Consider the following 18,808-nt stretch of genomic DNA (forward strand, 5'->3'; position numbering starts at 1 on the left):
TCTTCCTTGGCTGGGCTTAGAGAACACATGTCAGGGACCCTCCACCAGTACTTGCTGCCTCCCTCCTGTTATGAGCCCTCTTCTGCCAGAGGAAGGATGGAGAAATTATAAATTGGCATAAGTATCACCATGACTGTTCTGCTACTATGGGACCCTCGTCACCAACTGGGGGATCTGATGCATCTAACGATGACACACCCTGTCTTGGGATTTACTGGGGTGAGCTCTGAATGAGCGTGGTGTATATCCCAGATCCAGCTATGGATCTTTCATGACAAGGTTATGACTTCTCTGTCGTCATGCTGGCAATGGCACCCTCACCATGTTGCACACCCTATAGTGACATTCAAACCCCAGAAGAGAGCATTGGAACGTCGCACTCACCTTGACTGAACACAGGAGGTCATTGACCCTCTTCCTGCACTAGATCCAATTGTGTTGGATGACCCCACGGCTGCTGACCTCTTCTGGGATCTCCACCCAGGCTTGCTCAGTCAGGCGGGAGGACTCTTCGTATCATAACTGGGGAAGAGAACCTCCCACTTTTCCCTTGCAACACAGAGGAGAATCTACAGGGAGGCATCACTGAAGCATGGGGCCACCCTTGGTCTACCCTCGCCCATCCTGTCCAATCTTCCTGGGAGGGGTGGGGGCGCGGGTTGGGTGGTGTTGGAAACAGTGCTGTGACTTTTTATACCTTACAGTAAACAAATCTTCTATTGACTGCAAAGCAGGAGTGAATGCAGGGCTGGCAGGCTTTTAAAAATGGCACCAGCCCCAATCAGCATCTCGCCTCCCACCCCTGCCACATTATTGGGGATGACTGGCGTTTCCATTATGTTAAATGGCTGCCTGCTGCATAATCATGGCGGCGCGGCCGCATACGTGATGCATAGAAAAGCTGCCCTTTTCTGGACCCACCTTCGGTCCCGGTGGCAGGCTCATAAAATTCAGCCCATTCAGTGCATTGATTTATACACTGCCACTTGCCCTCTACAATGTGTGATCTGATGTATATGCTGCCTGTGTCCAGTTCAGACAGTGGACTAATCAGAGTGCTCCCTTGTGCCCAGTATAGTCAGAGTGTACAATGATCTATACACTGTTGTGTGTTAGGACATGTCATCAACTGATATATGCACTTTCCTGTGTCGAGTACAGAACAGAACTTGTACTGATCTGTACACTGCCCTGTGTCGATTACTCTGCTATACTTCTACTTGGGTTTCTTGGTAAATGGCCTATTCTCAGCTTGAATAGTTTCCCTTTGAAGTGCCCCTCATGGTTTAGTGAGTAAATGCCCCATATGACCCATGATATGATGCTAAGCCATTTGGACCAGAAGGTCTCAGGTTCAATGCCCAACCTTTGCTGACATAGCTGATCTCAACCACATTTGTACTCAATGCTCCAGGCCCTACTACCCCAGACCTCCCTGTGTATAGGGCTCAGTGTCACACCAGATAGAATTCACTTTCTATCCACCATGTGCTGGTTGTTACTGTTGCCTGTTTCATGACATGAAAAGCTGCATAGCGTCGGTTTCGACTTTTCCATTGACTGCGACTGAGAATGATTTTAAATATAATCTCTAAATACCATAATAATTGTCCAAACCGCTGTATAATATTACTTCCAGCAGAGATATTGGCTGTCACAGTTGAAGTAACTAAATGGGGCACTGTTAGGAATAATGCCAATATCCCATGAATTGTGAATGAATTCTTGTAAGCCAGAAACTGTAACGGACTGTGCGAGTCAACAAATCCACACTGTCCCTCAAATCTCCTGACAAACCAAAACTCTGGATCGTATGACTTATAAAAATACACCTTGTGGGAAAACTATGGGCGAGAGAGTGTAATGGTCCAGTATTTTTCGTAATGTAAGGCTCTTAAGTAGATAAGTTCTTTCAGTGATTGCAGTATAATTTTCTGCTGGATTAACCTTTAAAGTGCCCCAAACTGAGCCTTGTGCTCTTTCCCTCCCCCAATCATTTGGAACACTCTTTGCTGATCACATTTAAAAGAGATGGAGCCTTTTCACTGGCCTATGGAAACATTGCAAAACATAAAATAAAAGCTAGCCAATATACTTAGCTTTGCATACATTGGACAGTGATTCAGTGTTGTATATATTCACAAGAAGACTGATGCATTAAGTCAGCACTATCGAGATATATGACAAGTAAAACCACATTGAGTAAGCACCATCTTTCTTTCATTGCCTCAGAATTCATTTATTCAGCGCACATTCTTGGGCTGGACTTCAGAACTATTGCAGAGCCCAAGCTATTGATAATTGATAATGCGTTATTTAGGACTCCCTCACTAACCATATAGTGCTCAGAATAACATGCTCACTTTTGTTTAAAAGCAACATGATGTGTGCTACTGACAGACCATGTTCATCATAAAGGTGCCGGTCCTGGGCTGTGTTATCCTACCTAGGACAGGATGACAGTGGGCCTTAGTATCCCAGAGCTAGAGAGGGGAAAATCACACACTGTTTCCAGACCTGATCCCTACCCAATGACCCCAACTAGAAAATGTGCTTGTGTCTTTGTATCATGTCTCAGGTAAGGACAGGATTGAGCTGTGCTGCAGAGACTCCAATATTTAAAACATCTGCCAGAAGTTACCACTTTGTCTTGAACCAATGTCCTCTTTGGCAAGCTTTCAGAGTAATGGCATATCATCTATACTTCAGTATAATCCTCTACTTCAGGAAGCAAAAGGGCAGAAATACAACTCTCCCTACAACACTCTCTTTGATACAGCCTTCTCTATAACACAGTTCTCCTCGTAACACTTTTAGTAATGCGTCATTCTCTCTATAACACAACCCTATCTGTAACAGTCTCACTAATTCATCCCTCTCTAACATTCTTTTTAAAACATTGTCCTGCCTATAATCCTCTCACTAATGGTATCTATAACTAACTCTACCAACTAACTCTACCTATAACATAGTCCTCTCTACAACATTTGTAATAATGCATCATTCTCCTAGTAATCCACCCCTCTCGTTAATATATCCTTCCCTCCATAACACTCAAATTAATGCAACTGTCTATAGCAGAGGCTCCTATAACACTCTTACTAATGCATCCCTTCCTATAATACCTGTCACACTTCCTGTAACAATTTCTACAATGCAACTCTATTTATAACACTCTAATGCATCTTTCCTAAAAGCAGTCTATAATGCAGCCCTTCCTGTAACACTTTGTGACATTTTTTTATTCCTCTTTCTCTAATATAGAAACTATACAATGTGCACTCCATAACACGGTGCTTACCACACACTCCCTTTAAAATACACTTCATTACTTTCCTTACAACACATATAGGGTGATTTCATGTGAAGCATAAATCAGCCTGGTGGTGGCTGGTGCATGCAGTGCTCGCTGAGAGCAGTTAGTGTGGATCCAAACTATGCATTATCCAATAGGCAGCTTGCCAATTTGGAGGTGGGGCAGTCAAATTTGAAGGGCCTGTAGCAGCAAATTAAAGGGGCTGGGATAGAAGCATCAGGAGTGACAGGAAGCACCACTTTACAGCAGCAGCCAACGTTTATGTAGAACTTACAGCAGCAAGGACATTAAATGTGGAAGCCTTTAAGGCTTAAAACCTGCAAATGACGGCAATATAAACATGTGCCAAACCTGCATGCACGCATTCCCTCACCGTAGCTGAGAAATCATTAGCTCCTGACTTATATCATCCATGTTTGGTGGGCAGCAGAAGGAACTGGTGGTAGCAACTTGGGAATAAATGTTAATTGGCGTCAGGGGTCATAACTACACCATTTGATCCCAATTATTATATATTAATGAGGCTCCCATTGGTCTTTGGTTGGCATGATGGCCGTCTAGTTTGAGGCTCACCCAAACTTTGTTCTGCTTCTGTTGCATGCACTATTTTGGTCCCTTTACTGCCCTGTTTTTAAGTTCAAATGGGGTGATAGGAACATAAAACCACATCATCATCTCTAACAGTCATTTTGTAAGTATACCAAACACTGCCTTATTGACAGGATGAGGATGTATTTTGCCTTCCGAATAACCTATTCTTCCTGATACTGTGTCTAAAATGAAACAAATTGAAAAAAATGTTTGTGTACAGATTCACAACTGAGTCAAAACTATTAGTGTATTCAATTCCACTCCTTCTAATCAGAAATGCTGCCCACATCCCGTTTCAGCGTGATTTTCAAAACTAAAGAACCTCAACTTATTTTCCAAAGCAGAATGTCCTTCAGGTAAATTTCTAATGACCACAAATGTTGAATATGGTCGTTTTTCATACAAAACACTACTGCCCCTGTCTTAACTCACACCAAGTTCCATTCACCCATCACCATCATTATTCGAGGGGCCATATGGCCTACTCCTATGCTGATTTGTTATGTTCTTAAGTTCTTATGTTCACCCCTGTGCTAACTGACCTACATTCCCTCCCAGTCTGGCAACACCTCAATTTTAAAATACTCATCCTCATGTTCAAATCCCTCCATGACCTCATTCCTGCCTTTCTCTGTAACCTCCTGCAGCTGTACAACCCTCTGGGAAATTTAGAAACCTCCAACTCTGATTTCACATCCCCTACTTCCTTTGGTCCACCATTGGCAGTTGTGCCTTCAGCTGGATAGACCTTAAGCTCTTGAATTCCCTTCCTAAACCTCTCTGCCTCTAACATCGCCTTCTTTGGCTCTGTGTCAAGTTTTGTCTAATTATTCCCCTTGGGCATTTTACTATGTTAAATGCGCTATATAAATGCCCGTCATTTTATATTGTCTGATTATATCCCTCCTCTCTCTCAAGAATTAACTTTCCTTCTTTAACTTTTACATTGTGTGCCAGTCCTTCTGTAGAATGCAGAGTCCTGATTGCTGTATCAGTGAGAATATGAGAGACCGGTACCCCATGTTTACTAAAACTGGATTCCTTAATTCCACAGAATAAAACCACATAACAAAATGTTTAAAGTACAGCCCATTGAGTATGTACATGCTCTTCGCTAAGGCAATCCCAGTGCCCTGCACTCTACATAATCCCTGAATATTTCTCTGTTTGAAATATATAACCACTTTTCCATTAAAGATGCAATGGTGTCTATCTCAACTATAACCTGTGGCAAAGCATTCCCTACTCCAGCAAGTCTCTGTGTAAAGAAAGTTCTCCTGATCTCCCTCACTTAGTGATGATTCTAAACTGATGACCCCCTTATCACTGACTTTGTAACCAGAGGACATTGTCTTACCCTATTCATCCTATTAAAACACTTAATAATTACAAACATTTCTATTAAATCTCCTCCAATCCTTCTCTGCTCCAATGGAAATAGTCCCAGTAGTTCAAGTCTCTCCTCATAACTATAGTTTTCTATCTCTGGCATCGCGTTGATGAATGTATGCTGTAAGCTTTACTGATCTTTAATGCCCTTTCTATGATGGGGCATCCAAAACAGTACTCTAACTGTGACCTAAGAATTGCCTTGTATAAATTTATTATTTCTTTAATTTTGTACTCAATGCTGTCTTTGCAAAACATGTAACTGGCCTTTTTTTCACTGCTTTATCCCCCTGCACTCGCATTTCAAGGATATTCGTAGGATTGTATGTCCGTGGGTCTACAATGCCATTGATTGCCCAAATAGCAGGGCATTCATATGTTGGAGTGCAGCCAACAGAGGGAGATCCAAACAGCAGTCTCCTGTTGACTGCACTCTTGCATATAAAAGCACTTTCCCCAAAGGGTATGAATGGAGCATGAAGCGATGGTAGTGCTTCAGATTAATACTTAGTGGATAAAATAAATAAACCAGCTTTGTGAGTAAATCTCTGAAGTTGGTGAAAAGCATGATTTAACTATATTTCTTATCTGAATATACTTATCTCTTGGTGCATGCACAGGCTGAGATAGCTTTGGGAGAAGGTAATTTTAGGAAAACAAGGGACAGAGCAGAATGATTTTAAGAGCATATACATATGTATGGTGGGCAACAACAAGAGGCCATAGAATTTTTCTTTGCTTTAAATGTAAGGCGTTAGCAATGTCCTGTGTGTACATTAGTTGTGTTTCAGAAGGCTCTGGCTGGAATGCAGGGCTTGGAGATTACAGGCGGCTCTCTTGTTTAAATAGATCTTCTGTTCACAGAGAATTTAATCAGGTTGAATGCTAGTATCTGTGACCAATCAATCCCCCCTTCAGCTAAATGGTTGGACCTATAAGTTTCCCTCCACTACAAGCAAAAAAGATTGATGCTGTTCTTCTTGTTTATACATAGATATCAGGCGTTATCCATTTAGTGCCCTGTTAAACTAGGCCAAATAAATAGCAGCTGACACCTGCAATCCTCCATAAGCTGAATTCTTTATTTTTGTGCTCATAGAGATGAGGAACAGTAATGCTGAGGAATTAAACTCTTCCCATTTTAGGCATCCAGTGTTAACATCAAGCACTCCCAGGTCAGGCATAGCATAGCAAGAAGCAGACAGAAGTTCCATCTGCTGTTCCTCAGCAATATGCTCCAGCCCGAACCTCAGAAAAGCATTTTCTTTGCACCTGTATGACATTTTTTTTGCCATGTGCTCATGCCCGCCATCCAGCAGCCTCTATGAGTGAGACTGCCAATGACAGTTTATTTGGGGATGACTTTGTGTTGTCGGGCCATGCCCATTATGGAACTGAAATGATGTCATTCAAATTAATTTCACACATGAGTTATTAAATCTCAGCTGAGCCAATATGAAGGGATGTTAACTGGAGTTCAGTTAATTTCCCACAATAACTGAAAAGTCAGGGGCAGTGTCACCAATGGGATTCATGAACCTGCTAGTGGAAAGTTAACAAGTGGCATTTCTTAGAGAGACTGGCACAATATCACCTTTCTGCCTTCGCAACTGGGGAGTCATGCATGACATGGGAGACTCAAGAGGAGGACAAAAGAAACTCACAAAGAGAAGTTGGAGGAGCCAAATCTCCAGCAACTGCCCTGCACAAGGAATGCTGAGCTCAGCCTTAGTGCTCCTGTGAAGCGCCTTGGGATGTTTTACTATGTTAAAGTCACTACGTAAATGCAAGTTGTTGTTATTAGTGTATCACTACATCATCACCTGACAAACATTTTTTAAAAATGCTTTCAGTGGCTATATCGACCACTCCCCACTTCCACATCTCGGCCTTGAGATTTCAAAATTCTATAAAGAAATCTGAGTGAGATAACTGATCAGCAGGAGGCGAAAAATCCATCAATCATTTCTCCAGTACTAGATATCAGTCTTCAACATGCTGTTTGAAGGGCTTAACGAAGAATCTTCACAGTAAAGTGGCTGATATTGATTACTCAAATGTAATGTTAAAAATATGTTCTGCAGGTCATTAGTGAGGAATGGTATTCTGTGAAAGGAGTATCAGCTTGACCTAGATTAATGGTGGTGATCAATGGGCAAGGTTAAGATTAAAGATTACAGTCTTTATAGAATAAAAATGAATGATCCAAATGTCCATTTTACATTCCATAGCTTCTTAAGCCATTAGTTATATTGCAATATAGGTGTTTAACATTGACAGAGTGCCATTCACTACAGGCATGTGATAATCCTACAGTTGACAGGATTCTTTAATGTACTAGCAGATCTCTTCTGTAGAAGTGGGGAGATGTGTACATCTGCACTGAAAGCATTCAGAAAGAAGTTTACAAAATATGTTTCAGAGATAGTACAGTAAATGTTTTTTGGCCAGTTGTGGCTCAGTGGTAGCACTCTTGCCTCTGAGTTGGAAGGTTGTGAGTTCATTTCCCACTCTCAGTTGGATGTAAAAGATCCTATGGCACTATTTTGAAGAAAAGCAGGTGAGTTCTCCCAGTGTGCTGGCCAATATTTATCCCTCAACCAACCGCACTAAAAGAAATTATCTGGTCGTTATCACATGGCTTCTTGGGAGAGCTGTTTATGTGCATATTGGCTGCTACATTTCGTACATTACAGTAGTTATTACACTTCAAAAATACTTCATTGATTGTCTAATCAAGAAATGACCCAACATGAATGCCATCTAGCCTCCAATTGAAACTAATACCAATGGGAATTATAGAAATTTTGGGCTTCATTGGGAATTACAATGGGAACAGTAGCATAGTGATTGTGTTACTGGACTAGTAATCTAGAGGCATGGACTAATACTCCAGAGACATAAGTTCAAATCCCACTGTGACAGCTGGTGAAATGAAATAAAATAAAATAAATCTGGAATATAAAACTAACCTCAGTAATGACGATCATGGAGTGTTGTAAAAACCCATCTGGTTTGCTAATGTCCCTCTAGGGAAGGAAATCTGTTGTCCTGATCTGGCCCACTGAAATAGCTGAGCGAGCCACTCTTTTGTATCAAACTGTTACGGAAAGTCAAATAAGAATAAAACTAAACAGGCCACCTGGCATTGACCTTGGCACCAGATACGGCAAAGGAACACCCTGTCCAGTCGACCTGCAAAGTCCTCCTCACTAACATCTGTGTCAATTTTCAGAGAATCCCACAGACTAGGCAAACAACAGGCTGGCGTGGTCATACTCAGAGAATCTTACCTTTCAGACACAGTCCCAGACTCCTCCATCACCATTTCCGGGTATGCCTTGTCCTACCAGAGGTGGTGACATAATTACATATAGTCAGGAGGGTGTGGCCCTTGGGACTCCTCACCATTGACTCTGGATCTCATGAAATCTCATGGCGTCAGGTCAAACATGGACAAGGAAACCTCCTGCTGATTACCACCTGCCACCCTCTCTGAAATGATGTATGAGCTCCTCCATGTTGAACAAACTTGGAAGAACCAATGAGGGCAGCAGGGCACAGAATGTACTCTGGGTGGGAGACTTCAATGTCCATCACAAAGAGTGGCTCGGTAGCACCACTACAGACCAAGCTGGCCGAGGTCCTGAAGGACATATCTGCCAGATTGCATCTGCAGGCCATCAGCAGCAGCAGCAGAAATGTATTTCACCACAATCTGTAACCTCATGGCATGACATATCTCACACTCTACCAGTACCATCAAGCCAGGGGAGCACCCCTGGTACAATGAGGAGTGTAAGAGAGCATGACAGGAACAGCACCAGGCATACCTAAAAATGAGGTGCCAACCTAATGAAGCTACTACACAAGTCTACATGCTAAACAATAGAAGTAGCATGTTATAGACAGAACTAAGTGATCCCACAACCAATGGATCAGACCAAAATCCTGCAGTCCTGCCACATCAAGTTGTGAATGGTGGTTGACAATTAAGCAATTGATGGAGGAAGAGGCTCCATGAAAACCCCCAGCCTCAAAAATGGCAGAGACCAGCACGTGTGCAAAAGACAAGGCAGAAGCATTTGCAGCCATCTTTAGCCAGAGGTGCCAAATGGTTGATCTATCTCGGCCTCCTCCTGAGGTCCCCAGCATTACAAATGTCAAACTTCAGCCAATTCGATTCACTCCACATGATATCAAGAAATGTGGATCTCACTAGATACAGCAAAGGTGCTGACAACTCCAGAACTAGCTGTACCCCCAGCCAAGCTGTTCCAGTATACTACAACATTGGCATCTATCCGACAAAGTGGAAAATTGGCCAGGTATGCCCTGTCCACAAAAAGCAAGAGAAATCCAATCTGGCCATGTACTGCCCCATCAGTCTACTCTCAATCATCAGCAAAGTGATGGAAGGTGTTCTTGGCAATGCTATCAAGCAACACTTATTCACCAAAAATCTGTTCATCGATGATCAGTCCTATAAAACTTGAACTCAATGGGGATTAGGGGGACAAAACAAAGAGAGTAAATAGGGAAGAATGGCACATCATGAGACAGTACTGCACTGTTGGAGGTGCTGTCCTTCAGATGAGATGTTAAACCAAGGGACTGTCCTCTCAGCTGGACATAAAAGGTCCCATGGCACTATTTCGAAGAAGAGCAGGGGAGTTTTCCCCAGTGTCCTGGCCAATATTTATCCCTCAATCAACATCATAAAAACAGATTATCTGGTCATTATCACATTGCTGTTTCTAGGAGCTTTCTGTGTGAAGATTGAGTGCTGCCTTTCCTACATTACAGAAGTGACTACACTTTAAGAGTACTTCATTGACTGTAAAGTGCTTTGCGATGATGTCCTGAGGTTGTGAAAGGTGCTATATAAATGCCAGCCTTTTTTTTCTTTACCCTATTTACTTTACTCCTTGTCAACAGTTCTAATCATGTTTAAATACCATTTTGTTTTGACAATAAAGGGATATTACATTGGCTACTAGCATTCTCTTAAGAATGGCTAAGTGAGTCTTCCTTTAAAAACAATATGAGAGACCTTTGAGCTTCACGTTGACCCAGCAGATAAACAAAACTGTGTCATTCAACAACAAATTCCTTACAGTTCTGTTCCTAAATAATGTCAGTTGGTAACAGTACAAGCATTCATGATCAGCAGGCACTCCTTACAACAAAACTGTTTGTGAAATGCAATGAGTGAAACTGGAATGTTCCTTGAAAGTCTGCATACAAGGAATATGTTAAAGCTAAACTGATTATATTCCAGTCTGGCAAAGGGCATAAATTTTGACTTGACTGCAACTATAAAATGAGGAGGAACAGCAGAAAATAAATTTGTCCTCATCAGCTGTGATAATGATGATAAAGGCTAAAGCACAGTGGAGTCCCTGGACCACGTTCCTTCTCAATGTTGCCAACTGTGTCACTCACTTTCTCTCCCATTTATTGGCTGGAATTTTATGCCCTCCCACAGGAGCGGGCTGGAGGCAGGGTGGGGGGGTGGTGGGGGAGGGAGGGAGACGTAAAATTGTGCAAGGTGAGGGGGGCCATTCCTATCGCCTGCCCGGCCCTGTTGTAATTTTACAAGGGGCGGCGGAGATGACAATGGCCTGTCTGCCCCAGGCCAATTAAGGCCCTTAAGTGGCCAATTAATTGCCACTTAAGGCCCTCATCCCGCCACTACCGGAATATTACCAGCAGTGGGCAGGTGGTTCAGTAGCTCAGAGGGCTGCCTAGTAAAATCTGGTGGCCTCCTTGCAGGCTGTGGGGGGCCCACCTATTCGGGCACCCTGTGCCCGATGGAGGGACTCCTACAGTGACACAAGCTGTCCCTACTGCAGCACCTCCCCTCCCCCTCTTGAGTGACCCCCTCCCCCTTCCCCCCACCCCCCGCCTTGCTGGGGCCCAGCTGTTTGTCCCCGGCGAGGCTCCACACTTATCTGCATTCCAGGGCCTCATCCATGTTGCCGATCCTGGCTGGGTGCAGTCCCAGTGGCGCTGCAGGGACTGAAGAGCTACCGCCCGCTGATTGACTAGCAACTCTTGCAGGCAGCACTTACTGCCTCAGAGGGGTGGAAGTCCTGCCCCAGGCCAATTAAGGGCCTAGCTCATGTAAAATCATGACAACTGGCAAGTTGAGTTTACAGTTCTCATTCGTGGCAATCAGGGAAGCTTTTTCTTCATAGGTCGCAGCATATTATTAAAGTTTTCCCACCGAACCAGAAATCAGCCAAATTAAACACTTTATTAACCCCCAGAATAAAATACACCAAACCAGGTATCTTTAGACAACAACAAATTAACTTCTTATTCAACTTAAGCCTCCCATGCACACCCACATACATTCAAATACTAACAATGGTGAACCGGTTTTTAAAAATAGTAGTTCTTAGGAATAAAAAAAGTAGCTGGGTTGTAAGTCCTGGTGAGTTATGTTCCTGGCTGGTGAGGGGTCCCAGATTAGGACAATAAGATGCCACTTGAAGTCTCCAGGTGAATTCGTCGAAACAGTCTTTTAATAGACAGGCATTCAAAGCACTTCGGTTGCAGCAGGCGTCGTACAGTTCTTTTAACAAGGAGTATAGCCACAGGTCTATTTGGATTCTAAAATTGGTAGTTTTTCAGTAGAAACTGAATTTCAGTAAATACAAACAAATGACAGAGAGTCAATCTTGAAGGCAAATGTTCTTTTTCCGTTTTTTTTTCTCTCCTTAGGCAATAACACAGCCTGGAACTCAATGTAGTTTTTCTGCGAAGAGAAATAGACAGCTTATTCCTTCAGAGCATGCTTCGCTGGGTTCTAGTTCAAACCGGTTTATCCATGGTTAAAAGTTACAGTACACCATGTGACCTTCTCTCCCTCCTGCTGTGGCCTAGGAAACAGATGCAGCTGCTGGCACACTGTGCTCAGTCTTAAAGGCACACTGTTTTAAACAGAGGAGAAAAAAAAGTTCCGTGACACTATCATCAGATCAGCTATCTTGTCAGTGGAGGTACAGATCCTGTACCCAGTGAATGATGATGGTTGGAGTGCACCTGCTAATACTGTTTTCAGGCCACATCATAGGCCATGCTTCCAGCTAACCCTCCCCATTTTCTACCTCACTGCCCCCTCCCAGAGCATAATATCAGTGGAAAAAAGGTGACATTGGGCTGCCCAGAAATAAACCCCAGAGCTGCAGTCAGCAACATAAAATGACGGGAAGACCATCTCTGTCTCATGACCCTTTTGTCAAACATGAGCAGCCAGCCATCTCTCGCAATCTCTCCATCTCTCGTGGGGAGGCGGTGGCGTAGTGGTATTATCACTGGACTAGTAACCCAGAGACCCAGGGTATTGATCTGGAGACATGGGTTTGAATCCCACCACAGCAGAAGGTGGAATTTGAATTTAACTAATAAATCTGGAATTAAAAAGCTAGTCTAATGATGGCCATGAAACCATTGTCGATTGTTGTAAAAACCCATATGGTTCACTAATGTCCTTTAGGGAAGGAAATCTGTTGTCCCTTCAGGTCTGGCCTACATGTGACTCCAGACCCACAGCAATGCGGTTAACTCTTACATGCCCTCTGAAATGGCCTAGCAAGCCACTCAGTTGTACCTAATCGCTACGAAGTCAATAAAAAGGGAGAAACCGGACGGACCACACGGCATCGACCTAGGCACCAGAAACGACAACAGCAAACCCAGCCCTGTCGACCCTGCAAAGTCCTCCTTACTAACATCTGGGGGCTTGTGCCAAAGTTTGAAGAGCTGTCCCACAGACTAGTCAAGCAACAGCCTGACATAGTCATACTCACGGAATCATACCTTACAGACAATGTCCCAGACACTGCCATTACCATCCCTGGGTATGTCCTGTCCCACCGGCAGGACAGACCCAGCAGAGGTGGTGGCACAGTGGTCTACAGTAGGGAGGGAGTTGCCCTGTAAGTCCTCAACATCGACTCCGGACCCCATGAAGTCTCATGGCATCAGGTCAAACATGGGCAAGGTAACCTCCTACTGATTACCACCTACCGCTCTTCCTCAGCTGATGAATCAGCACTCCACCATGTTGAACACCACTTGGAGGAAGCACTGAGGGTGGCAAGGGCACAAAATGTACTCTGAGTGGGGGACATCAATGTCCATCACCAAGAGTGGCTTGGTAGCACCACTACTGACCGAGCTGGCGAAGTACTAAAGGACATAGCTGCTAGACTGGGTCTGCGGCAGGTGCTGGGGGAACCAACATGAGGGAAAAACATACTTGACCTAGTCCTCACCAATCTGCCTGCCGCAGATGCTTCTGTCCATGACTGTATTGGTAGGAGTGACCACCGCACAGTCCTTGTGGAGACCAAGTCCCGCCTTCACATTGAGGATACCGTCCATCGTGTTGTGTGGCACTATCACCGTGCTAAATTGGATAGATTTCGAACAGATCTAACAATGCAAAACTGGGCATCCATGAGGCGCTGTGGGCCATCAGAAGCAGCAGAATTGTACTCAATGACAAACTGTAACCTCATGGCCCGGCATATCCCCCACTCTACCATTACCATCAAGCCAGAAGACCAACCCTGGTTCAATGAAGAGTGCAGGAGGGCATGCCAGGAGCAGCACCAGGCATAACTCAAAACAAGGTGTCAACCTGGTGAAGCTATAACCCAGGACTACTTGCATGCCAAACTGCATAAGCAGCATGCAATAGACAGAGCTAAGCGATCCCAGAATTAACGGATCAGATCTAAGCTCTGCAGTCCTGCCACATCCAGCCGTGAATGATGGTGGACGATTAAACAACTAACGGGAGGAGATGGCTCCACAAATATCCCCATCCTCAATGATGGGGGAGACCAGCACATCAGTGCGAAAGATAAGGCAGAAGCATTTGCAACAATCTTCAGCCAGAAGTGCCGAGTTGATGATCCATCTCGGCCTCCTCCTGAAGTCCCCAGCATTACAGATGCCAGACTTCAGCCAATTCGATTCACTCCGCGTGATATCAAGAAACGACTGAAGGCATTGGATACTGCAAAGGCTATGGGTCCTGACAGTATTCCGGCAATAGTACTGAAGACCTGTGCTCCAGAACTTGCCACACCCCTAGCCAGTATAGCTACAACACTGGCATCTACCCAGCAATGTGGAAAATTGCCCAGGTATGTCCTGTACACAAAAAGCAGGACAAGTCCAACCCGGCCAGTTACCGCCCCATCAGTCTACTCTCAATCATCAGCAAAGTGATGGAAGGTGTCATCAACAGTGTCATCAAGCAGCACTTGCTTAGCAATAACCTGCTCAGTGATACCCAGTTTGGTTCCAACAGGGCCACTCAGCTCCTGACCTCATTACAGACTTGGTTCAAACATGGACAAAAGAGCTGAACTCTTTTGGTGAGGTGAGAGTGATTGCCCTCGACATCAAGGCAGCATTTGACCAAGTATGGCATCAAGGAGCCCTAGCAAAACTGGAGTCAATGGGAATCAGGGGGAAAACTCTCTGCTGGTTAGAGTCATACCTAGCGCGAAGGAAGATGGCTGTGGTTATTGGAGGTCAATCATCTCAGCTCAAGGACAACACTGCAGGAGTTCCTCAGGGTAGTGTCCTAGGCCCAACCATCTTCACCTGCTTCATCAATGACCTTCCTTCAATCATAAGCTCAGAAGTGGGGATGTTCGCTGATGATTGCACAATGTTCAGCACCATTCACGACTCCTCAAATACTGAAGCAGTCCGTGTAAAAATGCAGCAAGACTTGGACAATATCCAGGCTTGGGCTGATAAGTGGCAAGTAACATTTGCACCACACAAGTACCAGGCAATGACCATCTCCAGCAAGACAGAATCTAAACATCTTCCCTTGACATTCAATGGCACTACCATTGCTGAATCCCCCACTATCAACATCCTCGGGGCTACCATTGACCAGAAACTGAACTGGAGTAGCCATATAAATACCGTGGCTACAAGAGCAGGTCAGAGGCTACATCTACAAGGCACAAGTCAGGAGTGTGATGGAATGCTCTCCACTTGCCTGGATGGGTGCAGCTCCAAGAACACCCAAGAAGCTCAACACCATCCAGGACAAAGCAGCCCGCTTGATTGGCACACCATCTACAAACATTCACTCCCTCCACCACTGACGCACAGTGGCAGCAGTGTGTACCATCTACAAGATGCACTGCAGCAACACACCAAGGCTCCTTAGACAGCACCTTCCAAACCCGCAACCTCTACCACCTCGAAGAACAAGAGCAGCAGATGCATGGGAACATCACCACCTGCATGTTCCCGTCCAAGTCACACATCATCCTGACTTGGAACTATATCGCCGTTCCTTCACTATCGCTGGGTCATAATCCTGGAACTCCCTTCCTAACAGCACTGTGGGTGTACCTACCCCACATGGACTGCAGCGGTTCAAGAAGGCAGCTCACCACCACCTTCTCAAGGGCAATTAGGGATGGGCAATAAATGCTGGCCTAGCCAGTGACGCCCACATCCCATGAATGAATAAAAAAATATTGACCCTCAGCTTGGACACATGAGAGGCATAGAATAGGTGAAAGAAAGGCACTTGCAAGCACCCAAGGAAGGTGCCATGTTAAGTGTAGGTAGACTTGTGTTCACTTTTGGAATTTTCTGTAAAACAATACACATGCATTTTTGTCACAAAATAATATGTGTGCCATTTTTTCCATCCTGCACCATTGGAAAACAAGCAACCCCATAAAACTAGGTAACCCTGTCATGCTGCTGCCTCGCTGTAATATCAAATGTGATGAATGCCCCAGTACCTGACCAAGCAATCCTATAATGCAACCTGGCAGATATTACAGAGATTGCCCATGACTGCCTGAATTGATCCTGTGCCATAAAGGTTGAGGATGATGGTGACCTACATGACCATAAAGACAGCACTGTAGACAGATGAGTGTGGCTCCACATCCTAACACAGTAGGTGACAGAGCCGCACTACTGCCTCTTTGGTGAAACACATTCTTCGTATACACATCTCCTCATTGAGTTCTTCGTATGATCTGTATATTGATCTGTCTTGCCTGTGAGAGAGGGAATCATATCTGGTGGGGGTCCATCCTCCTGAAATGCTGCCTAATTCCCCTTTGCTCCATCCTGCTGCTGCTGTTACTCCTCCATGATAAAGGCATAAAAGGATATGCCAATGGGGAATGCCATACCTCCTCCTCAGAAGCCCTAACTCTTTGTTGGGGGAGAAAATCTCCCAGTGGCATCGCACTGTCAGAAGCAGTGACAAGCCAAGTCCAGGTCCATGTAGGTAGAATCCAAAATGAAATTGTTGCAGAAATCACTACTAAAACTCTTCACTGACTTCTGACACAGAAACTCCTCACCTTCACCTGTTTCAACTTCTCCTGACAATCTCTTATAATTCTGAGTCTAACCTACCCCAAGTGTTCTGCAAATGGAATAGCAGGAAACACAAAACTGCGGCACCATGGGCCTTCATTATAGTATAGGTAAATGAGCTCAGTTGGGATTCCATGGATGGAGTGCGGGAAGAGCCAATCAGCCCGAGGGAATTCAGGGAGACAGATTTTATGGCGAAAACCAGGGTAAACAGCTTCCGCCCCCACTTTGCTGCTAAAAAAGTGATTAACACTGAAAATATGCCAAAACCAATTTGGAAGTTCTAGGCTACATATCAGGACCTCAGTGAGACCATTAACATTAAAATATAAGATATAAACCCCAGACCAATTTAAAGAATTACACAAGATTTCAGGTTTTAAGACTTTTATTATAACAACTAAACTAAAAGATATCCCCATTAACTAAATACCTGATACCCCAGATTACAAAGAAAAGTCTTTACTTATTAAAATACTTGACAACCTCACACCATACTTATATGTTACACAGTCCTTTTTGATGGTAAAATCCTTTGCAGTTAAAAGTCCCAAACTCCTCCCAGTAGCAAAGGGTTGGATATCCCAGACCTTTTCAAAAATCAATCCTCTTTGCTCACTTCTCCGAGTACTTCGACCTGGGCGTCCGTGAATAAGGCGATTCCTGGTGATCCTGCTGGTTTTCTACATCTCTGCAAGCTTCAACTTTCAAAATAGGTTTGAGTCTTCACAGCCTTTTGACATATCAGGCTTCCGAGAGCAGGTGTCCCCTATCTCTCTCTCTCTGTCGAGGCTGCAACCGCTGGTTGTCTTCCTTACAGCTTGCCTTGAGGCTGCAACCATTGGTTTCCTCTCTTACAGTCTGTCTGCCTTCCGAATATCTGTTAAACTTATCTGGACTCAAAAGTCAATAGCTTATTGTCCTGTTCCAATATCCAGAAGTCTGGTTTCACAGAGCTGCCTGGGCCTTCCATTGTTCCCAGGTGTTAACAGCTGTTTGGTACATCTGCATCTTCAGAATCACTGACTCCTTTTTTTAGGACCTGAAAGTCTGGAAGGGCGAAACCCATTGTTCTTCAGGTGTTATCCTTGCAGTCTTTTTTTAAAAAAAAGTCTTTGATCTGTCTTGTCCTTTAACAGAGTGGATGTGAGGTCACCTGACCTTCCGGACTCCATCTTAAACTTTGAAAAATCACAATTTTTATTACGTAATCATGTTACAAAGTCCAGAATTCATAAAACTAACTTGTTTCCAATTTTTTTGTGATAAAGAGTTTAGTACCTGAGTTCCCTCAACAGATACTGCCAGACCTGTGTTCCCTCGATAGATACTGCCTGACCTGTGTTTCCTGGACAGATACTACTTGACTGCTTTCCTTGACAGATGCTGCCTGACTTGTGTTACCTCAACAGATACTATCTGAACTGTGTTTTCTCAGCAGGTAATGCCTGACCTGTGTTCCTCGACAGATACTACTTGACTTGTGTTCCCTTGAAGATACTACCTGACCTGTGTTCCCTTGACAGATACTGCCTGTCCTGTGTTTTCTCGGCAGGTAATGCCTGACCTGTGTTTTCTCAACAGATACTGCTTGACTGTGTTCCTTGACAGATACTACTTGACTTGTGTTCCCTTGAAGATACTACCTGACCTGTGGTCCTTCGACAGATATACTGCCTGACCTGTGTTTTCTCCACAGATACTGCCTGGCGTGTTCCTCGATATTTTAACAAAGCAATAAGACATTCATATTTCATTCAAAGAAGTATATGAACCCAAATCTCTTCTTTGGTTGTGGATACTTTCCAATTTTGCTTTAATATTTTCTTCAAAATAAAGCGGACTGAGTGCTAGAGTTGCACGATGATGGAATTGTGTCCTTCATTGGGCATAGTTTGCATGGTGGGGTGCTTGGGAACCACAAGACACCATTCATGCAATGATCTGAAGGGTTTGTGTCCATGTTGCTCCACATCCTGATCTCAGACATGCTGCCATGACAAGTCACCAGCAGTTCCACCACAAAGAGGCATAGTGAATGAATGTGGAGGCTTCACTTGGCATTCCTCTGAGTCACTGGTTTGAGAGTAGCATTACAGAAGAACTGTGAGCAGGACA

The sequence above is a fragment of the Heterodontus francisci genome, chromosome 12 (genome assembly GCF_036365525.1).
Source record: "Heterodontus francisci isolate sHetFra1 chromosome 12, sHetFra1.hap1, whole genome shotgun sequence".
In the NCBI taxonomy this organism is placed as follows: Eukaryota; Metazoa; Chordata; class Chondrichthyes; order Heterodontiformes; family Heterodontidae; genus Heterodontus; species Heterodontus francisci.